The following is a 20,021-nucleotide window of genomic DNA, read 5'->3' as shown; positions in this document are numbered from 1 at the left end:
CATAGAGTGCAAAGGGTCACACACTGCTTACACTGAAAATGCCAGTTATGCAAGGAAAGAAGGAACAGAAAGAAGAATGAATAATAAACATACATTAGTCAGGGACACAAAATCCATTTCTACCATTTTGAAATTTTCCTCTGCAGTTTGGCATTTCACATTTTGCTGTCACTGTTGATTGCAGTTTTGTAGAAAGAAGGAGGACATCTTTTCAAAACACCATAAAGAGAGCCATTAAGAGGACACGAAGCGAGACTGACTAAACACGTGCTGGTCCAACAACAAGGATATGATCCCTCACCAGCTTCTCAACTACTACTGCTGGAACACACAATTGAGCCAAAGACTGAACTTTCTGTTTGTTCTACAGAGCGTTCCTTTCACTCTGGAGCTGAATCTATAATTATAAAGAGACACATGAGCACAGACACTGTAATACATAGAGAATAAGCGTCATACTGTATGTACCATACTTCATCACACGCCTCTGTATACTGTAGCTTGCACCAACCTCTTCTTTATCTGCACCAACCAGGCCAGCTGTCTTTAGTGGATTCACCTCTGCTTTCTGGCTTTCTCCTCTTGCAGGAGTGACCACCTGCCTTGATGTGTCCCTCCTTTCTTCAACCTCAGTGTTTCTGAGCCCTGCCTTCCCGCAGAGCTCCTTAGCTCTTACCTAATCTCATCTGATCTGGGAGGAGGCAGAGAGTGAGACGAAGCCAGGCTTTATCCTAACCCTCCCTGGATTATTGCAGCATGTGGAGCCCAGCGCTGAGCCACCAAAACCCCCACAGCAGACCCAGTTCACAGGGTTGAGAGATAGAACAAATGCATTTGTCTTTCACCAGAGAAAATGTATTGGTTATTTTTATAGATTTAAATGTAGTGCACATATCTTAAATGGTAATATAGTTAAATACCACTAAAAAAAAAACCCACACACACTTAAATTTTCCAAAATACCATTTTAATTCCAAATGTATCTTAGCCCACTTTGTTCTTGTTCCATTTAAATGATTATTTGAAACCCTACATTTTCTGTTTTTGTTTTAGCATTTAAAGCAAAGTTATATTTAAACACAATTAATTTGCAAGAAAAGGCACGCTATCACTCTAATGCTTCCTGTTCACCATCGCCGAGATTCCAACTGACCCTTCAGAAGTCACGACAGAATATAAACTGTAACAGACAAAGACTCCTTGTATGTTTGGGATTTAAAGGTCACACGGATTTATCGGTTTTACAATCTGGATGATTTGATGGGAAGACACAAATATTTTAAAAAGAGAGAAAGAAAATCCTTTCCATGATACTCATCCCTGCAAACATCATCATCATGCAGATATTTATTTCAGCCTGTGCTTTTGAGTGTTGAATATTTGCAGTGTTCTAAGTTTCAATCAGATAAACCCTGGTATTGCTCTGGTATTATTAGGATAACAGACTGGACTTTGTACTATCTTAGTCACAGCATTCTGTCATTAAAACATGATGATCTGCTTAAATCTGCTAAATTTTAACACTTCAGGTCACATTAAGTAAAGTCATAACCATAACTAGCCTCTTAGCCGGCCTAACTGGTAATCTGAATAAATGGGACTGCCCCGTTAGTTGCTGGTGCCAGAAATTACTTTAGTTTGGTGTAAAATGATTTTGGAAGATCTTAACTGTTAAGACGGGAAATGTTTATTCTTCCAATTTGGAAGCCTGTTGAATTAGAAACAGTTGAATGTGTTCATTGTTTGCTATTATATATTTATATCAGTATAAATGTGTTCAGTATAAATGCATCTTATGTAATAACATTGAAAACTTATCTGAGATGGTGCTTTTTCATTTTGTAGCAGATTTAAAGTTTGACATTATTGCAAAAATCTTTCATGAATCTGCTGCTTCACTGGTCATTAATGACCTCTAATCATCTATCCATTTTCATAACAGGCTGGAGTCTGTCCCAGCTGTCACAGGGCAAGAGGCAGAGTATGCTCTGGATAGACCACCAGTCTACCATAGAGACAGACAGACAACTATTCATGCTCGCATCCACACCCACGACCAGTTTATAATCACCAATTAACCCAACACGTCTTTGGACTGTGGGAGGGAGCTGGATAACAAGGAAACTTTCGTGTTGTGACAGTGCCGCTGCACCACCATGCTGCCTATGATATGAAAAATATGGTGGCTAAAATCAGTACAATAATTACTTTGAACCAAGCTGCCAACTTGCCAAATTAATAGAAGTGTTGTTGTGGAAGCAATTTGCATCCATATATAACTCAGATTATGTAAGATTTACATTAGAAACCACTAACTAATTCAACACTTTGTACTGAAATTGAGCACTCAAAGTGCTTCTATGCTACAAGGTGCATTTATCCTTCCTATTTCAAGTAAACTCTGATTGATGCATCGGAGGCAGCAGGATTCAGCTTCTTGTCTAAGGAAACTTTGACATGTGGACTGGAGAAGCCAGGAATTGAACCACTGACCCTCCTAGGGACAGCTTGCTGTTTCTCTTACCACAAAATGCATTCTGTGGGAATATTTCCTATCACTTTATTTGCTTCAAAAAGAAAATGTGGAAAAATGTACCAAAAAAAGACAAATGTTAGGTCTGTTTGTCTTTTTTGAATTGCACTAACGCTAACCTTTTTAATGGGATATTTTTATAATTAAAGACAAATTAAAGTTTGTTTTTAAGACCCCCTTTACTTATTACACACTAGTGTTAGATTCTGGACTGGATAGTGGACCAGTGCTCTTTTCTAATATATTTAGCAACTCACACATTAAGTGCTTAATAGTAGGAGGACACAGCACAGGACTCTGGGTTCACCGTCTCTTGTGTTTTGTCATCTTTTGGCTACAAAAATACTTTGAAGGAGATCAGGGGAAGATTGTGGTTTCCCTGAAATATTAATACATGCAACATATCGAGTACTTTATCATTAGTTAGCTAACGCTTTGACTTTTTCCCCAAAAAAGGTCCGTCAAGGGCCTAAATATAGTCATAGAAAGGTGAATAATTTGTAGCTGCCATGTGCTAGTATTGTAAGCTAGAAAATCGATGTCAGTGAATAATTTGCAAATAGGTAAATGATGGTAAATATTAAAGATGTGGTTAAGATTTGTTGTTCATGCTGGCAGTTAGGGCTGCCACGACTAGTTGAAGATTACGTCAACTATTAAAATCGTCGACGACTAATTTAATAGTCGACACGTCGTTTGAAGCTTTGTAAGATCCCAAAAGACGCAGGAATAAGTAGTAGGATTTAAGAGTGTAATAACGGACTGAAACAGAAGATGGCAGCACTGCATGTACAAGGATGCCAGCTGCCGTTAAACCCCGAAGAAGAAGAAGCTGTGTCCCAGAATTCATAGCGCGGCCCAGCTCAGTTTCCAACAATGGCGGCAGCTAGTTAGTTTTAATATTACTCTTATTATTCTTTCTGGGTCACAAAATAAACGTTTAACATATTTTCAGGCGAGAATGTAGCTGTGTAAACCTCAAATATCTGCTCAGTTTATCAAGACACCACATATTTTCAAAAGCGCTCCGACGTTTTCGGAGACGTCTGTTACCCACTAGCTCGATAGCTAGCCGGGGGCAAGGCTCACTAGAGCCGTGAGAACACCGGACTCCCGGCAAATCGTTTTCAAACCCACCGCCGTCTTTCGCTACTCAGGTTAAACATATATAAGTCACTTAGATAACTTAAAAATGTTATTGTTTGGCTTTTTTAGTATTTTATTTGTTCCTGAGTAAATCGGTTTGGCTGAGATTAAAGTTATAGTTTTTACACAGCTGAATAAACGTCAAGCAGACAGCTGATTATCAGAAGTGTGAGATGCTGGAGAATATACTCCGGTGTCCTGTTATATTTGTAGACTTGTAGTCAAGACCGCCTAATCCGAGACCAAGACAAGACCAAGACCAGAGGGTATCGAGACCAAGACAAGACCAAGACCAAGACCAAGTTGAGACGAGACCAAGACCGAGACCGAGTGAGACGAGACCAAGACCAAGACCGAGACAAAAAAAGTCTTTAAACTGCAGCCAGATGCTATTCTATATACATATTCAGGACACCTTAAACTAGTTTTTTAATTAAGCAGCAAGGCAGAACAAAGTCGGGCCTGTATCAAGACACAGGGACTAAACCCCAATTCAACCAGACCCAAAACTGATCTGGAATTAAAACAGGACTACAACAGTAACCAAGACAGAACCAGAATCAGAACTAGATGATAGTAGCACTAAAAATCATCATAGACCTGCACTACACTTATTTTTTAATTCTACCAAAGTACAATATTTAGATTGAGAAAAGTTTATATAATTATTTAGCCTCGTTGTGCAAACAAGCCTGCATAACTTAATAAATATAGAATTTGAAAAGTAACAAATGGTATCTAAAAAGAAACACTAGGTACTAGATACATGTTCTGATGAGTTTTGGCAAACAACCATTTGACTAACATGTGTGTCTCACCTGCTCTTGTTCCATCTCTGTTCTGTCGTCATTCTCTCTCTCCCTCTCTGCTCCTCTCTCTCCCTCTTTGTGCTGACAATCAAGCCAAACACCAACATCATCAAATATACAGTTGAAACCAGATATTTATGTACTCTTCAGATAAAAACACAAACACTTTTTTAATTGTAACATCAAATCACATGGACTCTACTAACCTATCAGAAGCTTCTTTAGCTCAGAATGGAATCGTCTGGAGTTTTCTTATTAATTAACAATAAACTTAGTGTATATGTACTCCTAAATTTGATGAAAGTGATTAAAATAGACAGCTCCCTCTTTTTATTCTGACATTTAACTAATTCAAAAGATATTTCAACATTTATTTATCTAAAACAAAAGTTTACTCTAAATTGATGTTTAACAGTAAAAAAAAGTTTTTATGTTTTCTCCATAAAGTGTATGTAAATATCTGGTTTCAACTGTGAATATACTGCTGTGTATTGAAATTCCTCTTGTTTTGCATAGATATACTGAACAACATCCAAAGCATAATATATAAAATAACATCTACCTGAGTTTTTTCTTTGAAAGAAGCTCCTTATGTCCATTGTTGTGTTCATCAGTACACAACTGAAACCGATTTAGAGAGTTTGTTTAGCCGTGGAGGGTAACAACTGAAAATATGAAATGTAAGCTAAGACTAAAAAATCAGCATTGCTGTTCGGCTTTTTATTTATCCATTTGTTGATTCACTCGAAGAGCAAGTAACGCAACCAAGTGATCAGTTTGATATCAATCTTTTGTGATACACCGTCATATTTACATTATTAGTTCAGTACGAATGATTTGCTTTGGTACCTGGTCAAACTTAAGCTCTCCTCTGTCTGCAGCAAATTCGCAGGCAGCAGCTTCTCCCCCCTCGCTCACATGGGTGCTGCGCTCAGTCGCCTAGTGCCTGAGCTCGGATCATACCAAAATTAGGGGGAATTTACGACGGTGCGCTCTGTGCTTCGTGTGTTGTTTTTGGGCTTAAGCCCAGTAAGCCACCCCCCCCCCCCACTCCGCTGATGGTTGACTCCAAATCTCCCGAACACTATGTCGATTTGAGAACGCAAGACCGAAACAGCGAGACCAAGACCGAGACCAAGACAAAAGTCCGTCGAGACCAAGACAAGACCAAGACAAAAGTCCGTCGAGACCAAGACCGAGACCAAGACAAAAGTCCGTCGAGACCAAGACGAGACCAAGACCACGTAAAAGTGGTCTCGAGAAGACCGGTCTCGAGAATCAACTCTATATTTTAGATAGCAAGGAGCAGACGGAGTTTATTAAACTCCACCGAAACAATCTGCAAATTTCATTAAAATTTAATAAACTATCATCTTGTCTTTATTTTTAGTTAGCACATACCTTAAACACTTAAAGCTGTAAGCTAATGATAGCTATATAAGAGCAGATGCATGCTGGTGCAATAAGCTGTACGTTTACATCCAATGGATGCATGCTCTGATTAGTCGACTAATTGCAAAAATAATCGTTTGTGGCAGCCCTACTGGCAGTAAAGGTCTAGTCTCCATGTTTTTCTCTGAGTGCTTTATTGCTGACATTTTAAAAAGAATGAAAGATGATGCAACCTTGGATCCAGAAACAATGGAATACTACTGAAACACAAAATTGCCAAATGCTTATGGACACTTTTTCCTCTCTGTAGTAGCAACGATTGCTTTGTTTCAGGCTGCCCATGCTTCAGTGGAGTCTGTTTTACACCGTTCATTCACATGTTTCCCAGACAAGCTGTCCTGATCAATGTTACTATGGCAGAAACTGTCTGGCTGATATGAAAATTAATACAAACAGAGATGACCCAACAGACAACCAGCACTCACAAACACACAAATCATCCATGTACTGTAATATTATTACACCCAAACAAAAAGTCCCATCTATTCTAAAACATTGAGTAACCAGATCACTTTAACAGTTTGCTTTTTTCCATTCTGAGAATTCAAACTAAACAAGAACATCAGCATCTACTATTTGTGCTCCTAATATCTGCAACATACTACCACAAAACCTGACGTCTGCTCCAAATCTTAGTTCTTTTAATTTTAAATACATTTTTAAATTTGTTTTAAGTTAGATGTTAAAACTGTTTTATTCGCTACTGCTTTTAATTAAGATGGAGAGATGTTCTTTTTCCTTTTGAATATACGTTCTTGGGTATGTACACTGGTGAATGTGATGATGGCTATTGTGGGGATGGTGGTGACGATGGTGGTGGTGATGATGGCAATGATGATGTATGTCTGTGTCATAGGTAACTCACTGTATGCATCCTGTTGACAGTTTCTCGTTATTTTATTTTGTTTTATTTTATATTTGTAATTTCCTTTGCTTTTTTATGTAATGCTCTTGATGTTTGTGTAAAGCACTGAGCACTGCCATGTCTCTATAAATAAACCTGTCTTCCCTTGCCTAAAATAAAATTACAGTAATTTAGGATGTGTTTCATACACTGGTAACAAATGTGATATTGCTGTGGAATTTCTCCTTTTGTGGTGAAGTAACACACAAATATCAGATCATAATAAAGTGTTAATTATACGGATAAACACCAACATAAAAAATGGGGAAACATCAATTAAAAAAATACATTTGATTTCATCATTTAAACTTGCTCTGACCCTTTCAGCACCTCTCTAACGTTAGAAGATGCTCTCCTCTTGATACATCCTTAAACAGGGAGCGCTAAACCCTAGAGCAGGGCTGCCCAATCCCAATCCTCGAGAGCTACTATCCTGCAGCTTTTAGATGCATCCCTACTCCAACACAGCTGAATCAAATGGTTTGATTACCTCTTCAGCATGCCATCATGTTTGGCAAAGGCCTGATAACAAACCATTCATTTGATTCGGGTGTGTGGGAACAAGGATGCATCTAAAAGCTGCAGGACGGTAGCTCTCGAGGACCGGGATTGGGCACCCCTGCCCTAGAGCGAACCTCACAGTCAAAAACCCCCCGCCTTATCTCGCCCATGAAATCCAATTCCTGTGGATATTCGGAAGAGTGACAATGCTTTGTCAGGGTGTGAAACACACTTTTCCAAGGTTGGATTGCGCTGGATTTTAATTTATCTCGTATGTCTCTTCAATAGCAGAATCTCACTTCTTGTTGATTTGGTAAATAAGAGTCAAAGAGCTTCCACCTAACATTGTTTTACAGATAAAGTATGGTGAGTGCCACACAAGAGTACATATGAATGGGGAGTACACACATTGGAACCTCTTTGCAAAAAAAATAGCTGACAGCCAAATACATTTGCTAAAACTTCACATAGTTCTAAGTTGTTAGACAAAGTGACAAAATCTTTGAATAATCACATGGACGTAAAGCAGAAGTAAAGAATATTGAGCTCAGCCAAAGACAAAACTGTGGTCTGTAAAATAAAAAAGGAACGCCAAAGAAAGTTTTACCTTTAATAATTATTCTCTGTGCTTTTGTTTGTCAGTTTAAATTTGAATCAAGTTTAAAAAAAAAATGCAAGTTGTTATTTTTATGATTCAAACAAATGATGTTGCTTAGTGAATGTTAGTGTGGGCGAATGTAGCTGTAGCAGTACTTATTTTTGGAGTTGTTAATAACCAGCACCAAGCTAGTGCTGGGTGACTGAACACTATGGTGCATGAATATATGGGCTGCTTAGGTTTGGCAGAGCCCAGCAGAAGAGCACATCTCTGACTGTTTTTTATTTATTTATGGCTGATTTTGTTTAGCTGTTTCAAGAAGTCTTTAAAGCGGAATTGCTGAGTAGTGCCATCCTAAGGCACTAAGCTAGGATGAAGAGTTTTGCACAAACACTGAAACTGCTGTGACAGAGATTCTTATCATGTATTGTAAGCAAATGTAGTGCTGTGGACACCTGGCATTGTAGTGTTGTTGTTAAGATCTTTGGAACAATGCACTAGTCCCTCTCTCTGTGTCTGACAAATTACTGAGTTGACGGCAATGCAGTTAACTTGTGGCAGAGCACATAAACATCGGTTAAACTGTAAAGCTTGCAATCACTACTACCACTGCTTTATATTTGCAAATGGCTAAATAAGTCATATGCAGAGCACTGGCCAAGTTCTATCCATGAACATGGCCACCATACGGCTGGCTGTTTAGCTGCTGCATAAACATGACAATGATATCATTAATCTTAGTAAGAAAGTAAAGTATATACCCCAAAATGTTAAACTGTTCCTTTAAAATACTTCCCGGTTGTATACAATTTATAAATATACTAAGCAATAACCTATATCCACTATGAAGAGCTCACTTAAATTTAAGCTCACTTAAAGCTACATTTTCTGACAGTGAAACATCATGACCCATGACTCTACTGAGCAATTCTTATGAATAGTGAAGTGTAGTGTGGGAGTTTGAAACATTGTGTCACCCACGTAATTCATCAGCAACAGTGTTTCAAACTCATGGCCATTGAAATGTTCCAAGATTAAATGCAGGTTAAGTCATCTAATATTCATCAGTCATTTAAAAATGATTTGGAACTATTACTAGCATTTATTTGTGTGCGTCTCAAAACTTCAACTAAGTCTATATTTAAAAGTATGAAAAAATTATTTACTACCACAGTGATGACAAAAAGGCTGGACATAACTAAACTAGAGTGAAGTAAAACCCCTGCAAGCTGCCAGCTTCCTGTTAGCTCTGTCAACTACAGTACTTCCTGTTTTATGATCAGTCTGTCTGGCAAGGAAGGAGCTTTGAGTAAACCACCCTTCAAAACACTACAAACACACAAACCACCATTAACATTTTCTTATTCCATTGAACATAAATTTATTGCTACATCCGAAGCCAGAAGTCAGGCCAAAAGGTCAAATAGATCAAATGATTTTATGCTAAACTTTATTATAAGTTATTTATCAACAATAAAGTTATTTATCAGTCTGTCTCTGAATTTAAAAAATATATACACACAAACAAACACCAAACAAATTTCTAAGGGCAAAGCGCGTGATCCATACTAGTGGTTGGAGCTGGTTTCCACTGTTCCGAAGGGCCAGTGTCAGGAAAATTAAACCCTATAATTGTCCAGATTTTCCTTCTTCCATATCTGTTACACAAGGGTAAAAACTTCACTCCCCTGGTTTTTCTATTTAAATTACTCATTGTGGTTTAGAAGAAAGCGCTGTGTAGATAGTGGAAAAAGGAAACATTCCACTTATTCCATTTGAATTTACTTGCCATGTTCTCACATCAGTCAACACCACATGGAGAGAGATGGCATGTTAAAGGGCATTCAATGTCCAACTTGTGTTCTCACATGCACCTTTGTTAGATAATTTCTCAAGAAGTTCACGGTTGCAATTCATGTGTGAAAATAGTTAACATTAATTTTGAAAAATACATATCACACTGTCACATATCATAATCACATTACAACAATTATTGTGATGTCTATGAGCCAATAAGGCAAAAAGCAAGCCTTTGGTCAAAATAAAATATAAAATTGACGACAATTTTTGGTAAGAATTTGTTTTCAAGGACTTTCAACACAGCTACACCCACATGGAACCACGTGGCATTTTTGCAAGGGTGTTGGGGGTGTTGTACAGATTAGCCGAACAAGATCAAATTAGTTACTTAGCTGCTGGTAAGCTGATTGTTTGGGGAGAGACATGATAGCCGTTCCCTCTGTTTCCAAATGTTCTATAGGCACAGCTAACGTAAAGGCTATAAGTTAATATACTGCCTATTGCTTCATAGATGTAATATATAATATAATATAATGCATCTTTGACAATAGCAACACCTGGTCCATTCAATGCCAATAAGAGTCTCTGAGGAACAAAATCGCCTAGTGTTCTTAGACACCAGTAGAGGTGATCGATGTCAGCCGTCAGGAAGATCATAAAGTCTAGTTTTCATGCAGTGAAAAAAACACTGTATCCGTGATGGAATGCACTTCTGCGTTTACTGCACTGCAAAAAGAAAAAGATTAAAATCCACAACAGATGTGCAGCTTTTTTCCTGAAACACTGACTCTCTCTCTCTCAGAATAAAGAAGCTGACAAAGTTGAACTTTTGTGTAGCTGGTCAGCAAGAAGGCAAAAAAAAAAGATGATGCCTTTTTCTTCAATCGATAGCAACCTTTGCTACACAAGATTTTTTTTGCACAGTATAGTTCATACCACAACTATGTGTCAAATAAATGTTGCTCAAAGTGTATGCAATTGTACATATTTAAAAATTGTAATAGAGTGCACATAGTACCATGCATTTCCTCTTTCAGTATTTACCTTTGACATAAACATGATGGGCCCCATCTAACACTGGACTGTTGACCTCAATATGTCTTACTAAAGGGGCTTTGTAAAAATAGAAAGTTCTACACAGTAGTTCTAACATTATGAGCACTAATTAATGTCCCCTTCACCAGCTCCTCATGTAAAGAATGAGCAGAAGTTAGAGCGGTGGAAGGTTAATCATGCTCTTTCTTAACAGATTGTTTTCAGTACAAACTGGCAGAGTAATTGGGAACCCTTTCATCACTTCTCCTCATTAAAGAGCATGGGTCCAACTCTAATTGTGTTGACCCCACTGTGACCTCTGCTTCAGTCACTCCAACATTAAATCAATAAGGTTTCAAGCTGTTACTACGCAGCAGGCACCACTTGATAGCCCCCCCAATCTTCTGCTGCCAGCCGAATAAAGAAATCACTGTCTCCGAATATCATTTTGTTCCAGTAGATTATGGAGCTGATCCTAGTAGTCAGTGCAGAAACAACCATGGTGAGATCTGTGGTGATTTGCTAATAGATGAAAGAGTTTCTCTTTCATTACTGTTTGCTAAAGTGTTAAGAACTGATGACAGAGATTGCTTTATTCGTATCTTTACCTTCCCTGCAGCTTTGCTTGTCTCCTTGCTCTCTCCTACTTCGCATTTTGCTCAGTGTCGTCCTTCTTCCTTCTAGCAGCTTATTTGCATGGTATCCACCAGCAAGACAAGAGAGGATCTTTTGCTCAAGGCAAAATAAGGCAGAAGATTCTCTTTCCCCAGCAAGCCTGGACATTCTTTGAAGTTCTAATAAATGAAGTTTTTTATAAAGGTTCTAGGGGAACAAATGCATCATAAACATTCTATATGGTGGACCTGGTCCCTGAGGGTGCAGGACTTAGATCGGGCTTATTTACTAGCTGAAGTGTTTAACAGTTCCCCGTCTATATTACCACTCTCCACACAAGCCCAGATGTGCACATACTTCTTTGATGTAAAGAAAGTGAATGTCAATTTATGTTAAAATATCATGAGACTGAATTAACATTTTGTTATGCAAATCATGCTCTGGCACAATGCACAGTTTTTGAATAAGAATGATAATTTGCATATTACTACCTGCAACAACAGCTGCAAATGAGATTCCTTGTAAACGTGGCCAATGACAAAACCTGACATTCAGTAGAGTCAAAGTCCTCTGAATGTTCCACTTTAGCTTCTCTCCTGTGGCTTAGTGAGACAGGAACACGTCTTTAATAGTGAGTCAGGCGAAAGGAAACCAAATGATGCTGTAGTCTGTTGCCAGGCATGACAGGAACATGCACTGTGATTAATTCATCACCCACAGTCAGACAAGCTAGCCTCTGGTATCAAGCAGCCAGAGTATCGACACTGGCCTATGCTGTTTTGCAGGTCACGAAGCTAATGGGTTTTTTCTTGAAATGTAATAATTAAACTGATCTCCATGCACCAGCAGCATGGCCATTTAAAGCTAGGCTGAAGGCCAGGCAGATTAGTTGGCTTAAACTGTCATCTGCCGTACCACCAGACTCCCCAGTTAGCACGTGAAGAAGCTGTGTTATTCTGTTAAGTATGATTCTCTTTAAGGAGGCAAGAATACATAAAAGGCCATGTCAGTGTGTGTATCAAACAATAAGAATAATGCAATAAAAATGTAATAATACTTTTGTGAATTATACATTAAAAAAGCCCGTAGCTTGGAGGCTTCATTTACTGACACCCCATTCTCCTACGCGCCACAATGTTACTCTCAATCTCCCAGCCTTGTAAAAACTCCAAGACAGCAGTCTGCTCATTTAATTACTGGCACACTGTGATGTCATTTCATTATTGTGTTGCTTTTATGGCAGTGGCAGTGGGCTAAGATTTTCCTGTCTCAACACAGAGACACTGATGTCATGCCTGCAACAAAGATTGAAACACAAGCTGCCTTGTAAAATACGGCCACACTTCCAAACCCTCTGTTCCTTTCATTAAAAAGAAAACAAAAAAATGTTAATTGCACTCCAAATTAAGTTTGAATCCTGACAAAATATGTTCTTTTTTTCTGTCTGCCAGTTTCATGTTTTCTTAAAAGGCTGTCAGCTGAGGTTGCGAGGTGAGATGAGCCTGGGCTGTGTTTAAGGGTCATTATGTTGGTTATGTGTCTGCTTGTGTTTCCAAATTGTAATCGTACAGTGTAAAATTTCTAACAAGAAAAACAGGCTGAAGGTCTGCTGAGCCAATAACATTTACAAATTACAATCTGAGCTGCTCCCACACAGTTCAGTGTCAAGAATCCCCAATCATTGGGGATTTTCTATATGGAAACACTACTGCTACAACTTTGAAGCTCATTTAGTATTTGCCTTTCAAAAACATCTCACAGAGACACAAATCTACAAATGCTTGTGGGTTATGGAGAGCTGACGAAAATAAAAATTACATTTCTCTGCAGAAATGAATACAGAAAAAGAAAGACCAGAAACTCTAGTCTTTGCTCAATCAGTACTAACCATTTGGCCAAAAGAACAGACTCTCATTCAGTTACTGATGTATAAACTGAAGTGATGCAACTGACTTTATGAGAGAGTTTTGCAAGCCTTACAACCATATAAGTGCTTAGTGTTTAATGTGGATTTATTGGTCCCTTTTTTCAGGCCAATACAAAACAGCAACATTCAGCACACTTTTGAGTAGAAGTAAAACAAGAAGACCACCAAAGTTAGCTGTTACAGCTTCATTTATGAGTTGATCTGAGAAAGGCAATTTTTGCTTATAACTTTTTGAAAAGCAATAGCTGCTGATTTTGTACAGTAAAGCTGGAGATAGAAGTGATGGGATCGTGCCTTAAAGTATGCCAAATAAGTGATCCACGATTTCACAGTTTTTAAGGTTAAACTGACACGCAACTATTAGCAGTCAGGCAACCAACATAGAAGTTGCATCAATTGTAGTTTGACTGATCAGTTTCCACTCTAAAAAGTCATCACCAACAAGTTATGTGACTGCATGAGTTTCTCACTCAGTCATGACTGAGAGGTAGCCTATCCGAGTGTCTTGTTCATGCACTTATCGACTAGTCACTTTTGGGCTCTGGCGTGGGCTGTGGGAATTGAACATGAGTCTAAAGTTCCCGAAAGGGACGCATTTGGAAAGTTTGCGAACATCACACCATGAATTAGTGCATGTGAGTTTGCCGAGCCACATAGCTCCAAAAATGAGAAATATCTGTAGCCTCAGCCCAATCTTTTGATCTATTAAATGATATTATAATGAATTCTTTAACATTTTGTTTGTTCCTGCTCTCATTGAAATTCTGCGCTTTCAGCAAAGTAATAACTTCCTTTTTATCTTGTGAAGTAATAGTAAGAAGATCTGAGGCCTCCATCTTGAGGTTCCTTTAGGCAATCTCCTATCCCCTACCCAAAACCCCTGCTTACATATACACACATATATTTCACCATTAGCATTTCTGGCTCTTTGAAAATACTGGTTAAACAGTGAGCTCTTTTTTTAGGTTAGCATATGTACTGGACGAGTAGAATGCCTCCACACAAACTGAATTTGTATCGATCTTGCAAAAGTGCCACATAGAGGTAATAGAAAACTATAAAAAGGTGAGTCTCTAAAGCTTTTCAGATCATTAGATTAGTGAGTGTAAATAATAAAACAAAGTCAGACTAAAAAAAGCTGTACACTGAAAAACTGTCTCCTGTTGAATGGAAAGATAAGATGTGGGTGCTTTGAACACACTCACATTAGGCTGTGCAAGAAAATAAGTGCTCAGAAAACGCTGTGCAAACAGATGGACGGTGTAGAGCTGCAGGATGAGTTTATAAGTTTATGCAGATGCTGAAAACTGGCTAGTATTTCAACACATGTTGAAACTGGCCTGATTTCCAAACCTACAGTTTTGCAGTGTTTGAATGAAGGCCCTTTGCCTATTTTAATCAGTCTTTCTAATTATAGACATCTAATTACGTGTCAACTCAATATTCTGGATGATAAAACAATAGTAAACCACTTTTTCTTCATGGCATCTTTGTGTGTTTTAGAATTTTTAAGCAGCTGATTCACCCTCAGACCATATGGGTGCCTATGCTAACATTACTTATAATCAGCCTCTAGGTTTACTGTGATTATGAGAAATAATTGCTCAAATCCATGATCCTGGCTTCTCTTAATACCAGCTTCAGTGCTTCAAGCAATGTTATCAACAAACTAGTTTCTTCTTTTTGTTTCCTACATTTTGAATAGCTACTTGCCTAAGCCTACTAAAAAATAAATAAATAACTGAACACAGTATAAGTGAAGTGCATGACCCAAGCCGAGTAATGAAAAGAACCACAACAACCAATCACAGCTAACTGCCTAACCGGCCAAATGATATCACATATAATACAAAACATTTATTTCCTTTAAAAAAAAGATAGTAAGTCGGGCTAATAAAACTACCAGTGACTTGTCACTTGTACCTCATGCCTGAACACTCTGGCTACACTGCACGCAGTGGGTTAGAAATACTGGGAGGTGCACAACAAGCTAAAAGCGTGCCATACAAGCAGTTGAGAGCTCACTGTCTTTTTGCACAGCCATGCAATGAAAACAAAAAACATAAACTCCCTGTTAGTCAGACCAAGCCATGCTAAGAACAGCTGTGAGATGAAGCTGTCCTTGCTAACACCCCAAGAAAGATGGTAAAGCAGTTTATCTGAACAGATTTGCTAACTGCATAACAAACACACCATGCCTTCTTTATTACTTCACAAAAAACTCATGCAAGTTCACCAGTGGAAAACTTTTAGTGCAAAGCAGCAACAGCAGTAATGGTTCAGTCCACTACTATACCAAGAGCTACTTTGCAAAACCCTGGCGTGGATGATGCTAATGTAAAGTTAGGTTGATATCTAAATGTAAAAAGAGCAACACAAGAGAAGCTTCAGTCACTTATCCCCTGTTTTTTAAGGCCACAGTACAAATGCACAGCACGACTGCTTGATATACTATAGCACAGTATGGAAAAAGCAATCCTACACATAATAGCAGAAAACTCTAAAAGCCAGACACTCGCAATAAAGAATTCTCTTGAACAGTGTGGAAGCTGCTGGTGTAACCTAGTCTTCAACTCAGCATGGAGTGACAGTGTCTTCATGTACAGCCAGTATTAATCAAGTGTTGGCACCATTAAGAACAGTGTCAGGACACTGAGCAGACCCAAACCACTCTCTGGTCTGGCTCTCATCCCTACAAATCAACAGTGAGTTTAATTAAGCCAAGCCATGCTGCTATTGATTCAACATTACTGTTTAACCTGGCAGCTCCGCGGGAAATCTATTTACTGTGAGCGACAAAGGCAGACTTATATGATTGCAGGAAAGTAAATTGCAAGGCTAATATTTGGAAATTGTTTTATTTGATTTCTATATTTATTGAGCGTAATTTCTTAGCTCCTCTGCAGCATATTTAGCATCAAACGTGCGGGTGTGTGGGCCTGTGGTCAGACGGCAGGCAGCCAGAGGTTTGGCTGGCTAGGAAGAGTTGGCTCAAACCCGATTACTGGGGTGACCCCGCAGGAAGAGTTCTCAAGTCCAACAGATTAGGAGCTTTTCCAAAAGCCACAGCAAGAGGAAAGCAGAGAAGAGTGGAGTAGGGTAGAGTTGAAGAGAGACGAGATCACTCAAAGCCTTCACTGCTAGAAAGTATTGCTCAACACAATAAACATGATTTCAATATTACCTCCATATATAAATACGCCTAAAACACATTTTATATTTCCCTTGACCCTTCAGCGCTGCCGGAAAGTAATTTGAATCAGGACAAGCAGAGATACATAATCAAATAAGTATTTTAATGTGCTCACCTGTCACAAGCCAGGCTCACTGTAGTCCATTTTAATTAACTAATATCACCATTTCAAACCCTCAACGCCCAAATACATCTTAATAATCATCAGTCACTGCAATACAAGCAAGTGAACTGACAGAACCTTTCAGTTGCTCAAATGAACAACAGCATCACTAACCTCAAAACATGTGACACAGCCCTCTGATGGCCAAAGTAATTATGACAGGAGCAAACTTAGGAAGCCAGGTCATACGGCAGTGTGGAGGGTGGATGGGTGAATCAACAAAATGTTTCTCAATTGGCGTTTCAAACAGTCAAAGACAAAGAATTTTTTTTAGTTTTTTTGTCATCATCCTTACACGACACTACAAGAGTGGCCAGAGTGAATTCTTTGATTTAAGTCTAAAGTGTCAGATAGAAACTAGAAGTGTTTGGTATGGCAAGTGAAAGGAGAAGGAATGGATACAGAGAAGGTGGCACAGTCAAAAGATTTAGAAAGGTTAGGTTTGTGTCACTTTTTTGTTACAATAAGTATTCAATTCATGAACTTCAGAGCTCTACAATGAAATAAGATGTTAGCAGACTAGTAAACGAAGATGTGGAGAGGTCAATAGATGGTGCATTGAAGCTCAAAGTATATTGATTGGATGACAGGAGCTGAAGTGCTGCAATTTGGCACTGCCTTTACTTTGTGTATGGTGCCTCCAATAATAGTGATGCACCTCTTGGTAAAACTGCTGATAGTGACTGTTCAGTTATTGGCTATTACCGGTGTGCTAAATCTAAATAACTACACATATCAATTAATTTATGAAACCATTATTTACATTTTTTTTCTGAATGAATGTCTGCATGCTCAAGTGTCGTTTTGCAAGATACTGAACCTTAAAACGAACCCCAATGTGACAGTGTGTGAATATAATAGGAAAAAGTGCTAAATGTGTAGTATAGAAAGCATTGTGCAAATGGGCGAGCATGGTTTGTAGTGTAAAGTTCTTATTAAAGCTAGACGAGTGCTTTGTAAATGCAGTCCAGTCAGTTTGTTCTGGAGAGGAAATCTTGAGAGCACTTCTCTCATTTAGACTGTTTTTTTTTGCTGAAATGGGTCATAACTCTCTGAGAGTTATGAAGTCAATCTGCTGAATGCTTCTACGGCAAGAATTATCAACTAGAGCTTTCATCTTTTCTTCTTTGCGTGATACAAAATGCATAACGTTTAGGGAGTCGTCATCAAGCTCATCAGGTTCAACGCATTTATCCACATTAAAGCTACGTGATTTAGCTTGGATTCACTAAAGCAAGTCATCTAATTGACTAGGAAAGAAAAACTCAAATCAGTCAGTCACGGATAACTTAAAATAGCTTTTCAATAAAAAAACACACACACACACACACACACACACACACACAAATGCATACAGTGCAGCCTCTATTTCTTCAGCATGTGGTGCAAAAAGAGAAGCCTGTCCCTCAGAAGTGTTGCTATTTCTGTTTACCACAAGGCCCCAAATATTCTATCATTAGAGAAACTAGGAGGGGAAGGAAATACCACTTGGGAACACATGGACTCGGTGCAGTCACACAAAGAAACCTAACTGACAGAGTGGATACAAGATTAAAGACTGTCATGTTATTGCTAACAGGTTTTATATCCACATCTTCATTTACATCAAAATGTCAAAAAAGGATATTTCCTCACTTCTCATGAGAAATCACAGGTTTGTTTAACATTATACTATTAAATGATTTACCCAACGTGTTATACAACCAATATTGGTTTTGTATGCTTCCTGTTGCAAAACTGATTTATAATTCTTCAATTCTTTGGTGTTTTAATCTGATAGAATAGTAAAGGTCGATAGTATTAAAATGAAATTTAAAGTTTACCTTCAACTGAGAAAGATTTACACCAAAAAAAAAATAAATAAAATAAACACAGCATGGTCTAGGGCAGGGGTGGGAAACTCCAGGCCTCAAGGGCCGGTGTCCTGCAGGTTTTAGATATCACCCTTGGTCAACACACCTGAATCAAATGATTAGTTCATTAACAAACCTCTGGAGAACTTCAAGACATGTCAAGGAGGTAATTCAGCCATTTAAATCAGCTGTGTTGGATCAAGGACACAACTAAAATCTGCAAATCTGCAGGACACCGGAGTTCCCCAACCCTGGTCTGTGGTGAGTCACACTGAATACTAGACAATGTGCATGAATGGCCAAGACCTAGCCTGGGAATAATATGAATGTGGAAAGTCACTGTTCCAAGCCTGGTTGGCATTGAGACAACTGTTAATCCAACAAGGGGCGGGTTTGATGAAAATGACATTTTTCCATCCATTAGCAATACATCCCATTTTTTTGCTCTGATTGGTTTTAATCGTCCAATCGTTTCCAGAGGTGCTTTGATCTGTGCCCAGTGATAATGTGTCTTAGAAATCACAACTGAACTGACATGTTATAAACTAATTACATTTGTATAGCAATGCAAGGCTAGCAAATACCATCATGACAGCTGAGTCAAGCAGCATCGTGGTACTGTAGCTAAAAAGTACTTGAAGCTGGAGTACCAGTGATGACAGCTGCATGCCTTTAGATGTAGCTTACATATAACTCCCCTCCAAATATTTGAAAACACACATTGTCAGATAAATTAATTTATTTTCTGGGAAATTATGTTTTATATGTTTATCATTGGTTACATACTTACCCTGGGTAGCTCAATGATAAATGTAAAATCAGCAAAATCTGGGACTGTGCCCTGCAAGTGTCACACAGGCTGTATGCACATATTGAATAATATCTAAGTAAATAAATGACTGTTAGGCTTCAACAGTCTTTTGTATTAGGTGTAAATTTATAGAAGCATTGGTATAAATCAAGAAAATATGATGGTGCTGAATTTCTTCTGCATGTACTGGACACACCCTAGTAACATCTTCAACCCTTGCATCATTCTTTATAAAACACTTAGATATTTTGGGGGGGTGAGTTCCGATTTTATTTTGGCAGACACAGTAATAATGTCTATCATTTCTGCTAGGATATCCACATGTTCATAGTCTGTTTAATGGATTTTAGAAGCAGCACTGTGGGCTGCATTAAAGCAGATTTTAAGTTAAACAATGATGAAAGGCAGGGTCCATGTTCTCCAAATGGGCTGACATAAGTATCAAGGGATATTATATTCTTTTAAACATAAGCACTAGCAACATGTATTTTAATCAGATTTAAAATAATCAGATCAGGATGTGCATGAAACCACTATGCAATGCAACTGGGTGATGAGAACATTCCCGTGTGAAACCCATCATAACATATGATGTGTTTTTAAGAATGCACTACTTCCCATCAAGTCCCAATACACTGCTTTACTTTAAACCCTGGATAACAGCTATTAAGCCATTCAGAT

The 20,021-nt window shown here is 38.3% G+C and overlaps 2 protein-coding genes across 3 annotated transcripts in view; one reads left to right on the top strand and one right to left on the bottom strand.

Annotated features, from left to right (window-relative positions):
* The window catches only part of LOC102299196 (myocyte-specific enhancer factor 2A), a 49,794-nt gene that overhangs the window by 26,176 nt on the left and 3,597 nt on the right, over positions 1-20,021 (bottom strand). The window contains exon 1 of one of the 2 annotated variants that reach the window (XM_005913079.3): positions 512-3,240. The exons of the other annotated variant lie outside the window; for it this stretch is intronic. The gene's annotated coding sequence lies outside the window, so the exon portion shown is untranslated. Of the gene's footprint in view, positions 1-511; positions 3,241-20,021 lie in introns of those variants that run through there. 2 annotated transcript variants of the gene reach the window in all.
* Positions 18,723-20,021, top strand: part of LOC102298890 (ATP-binding cassette sub-family C member 12) — a 31,447-nt gene continuing 30,148 nt past the window's right edge. Inside the window, exon 1 of the mRNA XM_005913077.3 lies at positions 18,723-18,790. The gene's annotated coding sequence lies outside the window, so the exon portion shown is untranslated. The remainder of the gene's footprint in view (positions 18,791-20,021) is intronic.

The sequence above is a fragment of the Haplochromis burtoni genome, unplaced genomic scaffold (assembly GCF_018398535.1).
Source record: "Haplochromis burtoni strain Fernald_Lab_line unplaced genomic scaffold, NCSU_Asbu1 Contig_2, whole genome shotgun sequence".
In the NCBI taxonomy this organism is placed as follows: Eukaryota; Metazoa; Chordata; class Actinopteri; order Cichliformes; family Cichlidae; genus Haplochromis; species Haplochromis burtoni.
The sequence above is the reverse complement of the archived record's forward strand: the minus strand, read 5'-3'. Positions and strand labels throughout refer to the sequence as shown.